This window comes from Cyphomyrmex costatus, unplaced genomic scaffold, assembly GCF_001594065.2.
Source record: "Cyphomyrmex costatus isolate MS0001 unplaced genomic scaffold, Ccosl1.0 scaffold565, whole genome shotgun sequence".
Classification (NCBI taxonomy): domain Eukaryota; kingdom Metazoa; phylum Arthropoda; class Insecta; order Hymenoptera; family Formicidae; genus Cyphomyrmex; species Cyphomyrmex costatus.
In genome coordinates this window covers 297,620-302,631 of record NW_017279836.1, presented here as the reverse complement: position 1 = coordinate 302,631, position 5,012 = coordinate 297,620, and positions in this window count along the sequence as shown.

The window sequence follows — 5,012 nt, the reverse complement described above, 5'->3', positions numbered from 1 at the left end:
AAAAGTTACTTCGCATGGAAAGTTCAACGTTTCTGAATAGGGAAAGGTGTAGAATAGTACTTCATATCATACATGTATAGCAGAAATAATACGTTTATTTTAAAACTATGATTGTTAATAACTTTTTAACGAAGGACGAGCGACGGCTAAAACCTATTGGAGGTTACTCAGGGTCATGACCTTGACAACATATGTCAAGGTTAAAGTCATTGGAGGGGGGTCCCTTCATCGACACATTTACCGAAAATATTAATTTCAACTAAATTTCCAAATAATTCGACAGAATTTCCAAAACATAATCTTACATCAGACTTTTTAAGGACTTTGAAATAATATGAAAATGTATGATTCTTTCTATTGCAATAACGTTACATTTCTTAAGTAAAGGAAAAGGTTAAAAAATATTGCAATTGTTCCACTTAAAATACATATCTTGTTGATGACGGAAAGCAAGAGTTTTGTCAACGTTTTTATAATTTCTCTATTTTTTTGAAAGATCTTTTAAGTAACCGTGTTTGCTTTCACCTTTTTTCTCTAATTAATGTTTGCACAAAGACTTCATTTTTTTGCACAAGTATAATGTTATTCGTAACTCGCGTACTTGATTGCTTTTGAGATCGTTATTCGTTTCGAACTGGAAGAAAGCACAGTGTGCAGTGAGCACTGAGTACTGAGTGAGGGTCTGAGCACAAGCACTGCCGTAACATTTTACGACACACTTAAGTTATAGACGTAAATAACGCACAAGCTTTGGCGTATCGGCGTATGACGTGTTTATGTACATTATTGCCATATCTTTCGATAGCGTGCATAAACATGTCAGGATCTTACGTTCTCGGCATGGAAGAGAACAAAAGAGAACTGATAACGGCTAGATTAAAGATATTACTGCCATTTTTCAGTAGGTCAGTAAAGTCATTGTATTGAATAAACGCAATGTTGTATTGAATATGTCCAGTGTTTTCCGTTATCTTCATCTAGATGAAGAAATGGTTTTATCTTATCTTGATCTAGCTAGATTATTAAGAATATATACTATCTTTATCTTATCTTAGATTAAAAGAAATTTTATCTTTTTCAATTTATCTAAGATTGTAGAAGAGTATTGTAAGAAATTTTTATGTAAACAATCAACCTCCAGTAGTAGTAGTAATAAAGATTTTTTTTGCGATATAGACAAAAAATTTGGTAGTTTGACACCAGTCATTCAAAGCGACATTGAAGTATTTTCATATTTAGAAAACAAATCAAAAGAATTAGATATTCTGAATTTATATTCACACATTAAACAAATTTTTAAAAAATATAATACATCATTGCCATTATCAGCTCCAGTAGAACGTCTTTTTAGTTGCGGATAACAAATATTAATTCCATGTAGAAACCGTTTATCAGATGATATATTGGATATATGTTCGAAAAATTGTTATTCATAAAAAATAAAGATTTATAAAAATATGTGTGGCGATTGCATCGACACAAGTACCGAAAAGTCGTGAGAGCAATTATCAAAACATAAACATAGAGAGATAAACGTAACATACACGGAGAAATATATGTAGGAAATAGTTTTTAAATCCGTGCGTTTCTTGCACGAGTTTTTGTGTTTCAAGCATGTGATTATATTGAGGCGAATTTAATGATAATGCGAGGATAACGTTATCGGTATCAATTGTACAGAATATTAATGTAATTAGATATTGCGATAGGATGAAAAATTTAAAGATAATAGCGACAATAAGCGGAGCACAGTATACATGCGTAATAATATTTACAGTCCGCAGAAATTGCGAGAAAGTCGCAAGTAGTAAGAGAAGCGATCGCAAGTAGAGACAAGGTGAAAAAAGTGAAGTCGCTCAGCTGATCCGGTACTAGACAGACGTGTCATGATATTCGGGAAATAACCGTGAGATTCCGCGTACTGTGCGAGTATACCACGAATAGAATCGCGGTCGGTTCTGATTATTACTTATTTCCGTAGAGTGCATAATTTCTGATGTAATAAATTTGCTCGCGATAATTGAATAAATTATTGGGTGCATTCAGTACTATAATTGCTCACTGAGCGCTCAGTGAGCGCTATCCATGAGCGCTCAGTGAACGATTTCTACGTACTAGATGAAATGTTCTCTTGATAATGCTTGATAAATTACTGAGCGCTCAGTGAGCACTCTAGAATCGTGTATTGGATGCAAGTGCTTACTAGCTGCTTATTGAGAGCGCTCATCATTTTTCATCAATTTTGGTGAGCGTAAATTTTTGTCGCTCACATCGCTCATTAAGCATTCATGCTTTCACAGCTTCACAAAGAAATAATAAATGGTAGTATAATAAGTAAGAAATATAATTTAAAGATAAAATATCTGTAAATAAGTTATTCTACATACGAATAAAAACATTCGCGTGATAATTCCTTTTGTGACAATTTTTAATTATAATGTTTTAGAATTAGAGTTAGGGTAAACCCGGTATATACGCCGCGTCAGCAAATACGCCGCAGAAGTCAGAAAAAATAGAAGGAGTGGGGATAAGTTTCCGTCAATTACTTTGTTACATGCCTTTATGGTATATTAGTATTATGTTATGATTTCAGTTCTTTACTGTTAATATTAATGAAATTATTGCGAGTTAAATCGATTTTTTACTGTAATAAGTAGTGCCATCATAATTTATAATCTACATAAAATGATTATTATAGAGCGTGTAAAAGACTTAGTGGTTATTTTGCAATACATATGTGTAGAGGAATAGTAAAGCATGTTGTATAGCAAAATACAAGTGCTTTGCTCCTGTATTGTTTGTTTAATTAGTTGTCATATATATCCTATCTATTTGGGATATACGGCATTTTTAGCGAGCGGGATGCTGTGCCGCAGCACAGACGCTCTATTTAAGAAGTTTTTGTTAATTCTAACAATTATACATTGCATTAATGCATAAATGTTGATAAATCTTAAACGTTTAAAGATTATTTTCAAAGATTTGAAGCTATTTTAAAAAATTGTGTTAAGTCCTATTTGTATTCCATTTTTCATTCTGAACAATAAAAATTGTCATATATTAAAAAACAATGCAAGTTACGTCGTCATTTTACATCTTATTTATAGATTATTTGTGATTTTCTTATGAATTATATATGAGTGGCCATATTATCCCCCCCCTATGGGATAAATGGCAAAAATGCAGGGGTTTGAAAAAGTTACTTTTTAATATGGAAAATAAATTATTTTAGATTTCTAATATTTTTTTTACAGTAGTAGATGATACAAAGATTCTATTTATATAATTAATTTACTTTAAACATAGTAAATAATAATTGATAAATTAAGTTTTCGATAGGTGCGGCGTATATACCGGGTTTACCCTATTACTTTTAGAAAAATAAGGTTAAATTTATAGGATAACACACACACTTTACGTCTTAAACATTTTAAAAGTTTATTTTATATATATGTATGTAATGTGGGTAATTATACAGAATACCCCCACCACCTCTAATTTCGCTCAAAATTAGGCTCATTCGACGCGTTTTTGCATAAAACGAAAGAATCTGGCAGAGATAGAAGTCGCTCTGTCCCGCGAACCGAGATATATTATGCGTTAAGCTATATCCACACAAACTTGCATAACCGCATAAACATATGCATAATGAAAATTATCAATTAATACGTTAAATAGGGCGAATAAGAGTCAAATTACAATTTGAAATCTAAATCTGATAATTTATTCTAATATTATATATTGCGAAGAATATCACGTAATTTTTGGCGTTTCGTCCCGGCTTCCACTACTGGACTCATCAGTAAGGCATTGTAGTGGAAGCCTACCTTATACGCCTTGGTAAGTTATTAAATCGAGATTCTATATAAAGAGATATACGCGTGTCTTAGCACTTGCGAGAATTTGCGAATATCGATAGACCTCTGATGGCGAGTTGACGTAGTGATATTCTTCGCAATATTTCTCAAAGTAGGAAATAACGTTCTATTAATATATGTAGTCCCCCCAAAATTGCGCGCCGAACAATTGTCGGACTTGCAACGCAACTCTAATAATCTGATTTATAAATGTCCCCTCTCCCTAATTTTTGCGCGCCGAAAGGATTTCGGTCTTACAACGCAACTCTAATCATCTGAAATATCCCTCCCCCCCCTAAATATTTGCGTTTCAAGACCGAAAATCCATCGGTGCGCAAATATACCTGTATGGAGTATTTTGAATGACAAGCCACATCGAGGATACCATACTTTTTAAATAGATTATTTTTTTAAACTTGTGAAATTGTGTGCGTGCGTGTGGTGCGCGCGCGCGCGCGCGTGTGTGTGTGTGTGGGTGGGTGGGTGGATGAGTGTGTGTTTGTGTGCGCGCGTTTGTTCGTTGAATGTTACGTATTTTTCTTTTTGCAACAGAGCAAATATTATTGTAGATTTAGTGTAGTCAGAGCTGACATATCAGAAATCAATTTTTATGTTCAGTAGATTGGTGTGATACACATATTATTCCCGTAATTCATCTATGATTTCAAAGTATTGACTTTTTTATTCTACTTCACAAGTTTCAACCTGACAGTAGACACCGAACAGCAGCTATTAATTTCACAAAATATGGCATTGCTATTCGAGATCCGTTACTTGTAAAAGCTTATATGAAATCACGCTTTCGTGGAGGAAAGCATCATCATATTTTCGTTCTTGCAGATAGAGCTGAAACTGGACGGAATTCGATAAAAGAATATTACTGCACTTGTGAAAGTGGAGCAAGAACTGTTGGTTGTTGCAGTCACATTATGACAGTTGTTTGGTACCTTGGATATGGCCAGTACAACGGTGTATCGATTCCAAATCCAGAAATATGTGATGTTTCAATAACAATTAATAAGCAACTCATGAATAATGAAGTTTCGTAAAAGTAAGAAAGAGTTTGGAGTCGGCATAAATACTGCGGAAGTGACGAACCGCGGGGTCCCAATCATCACTTCATACACATGAGCGAATAAACACTCATGCGCGCGC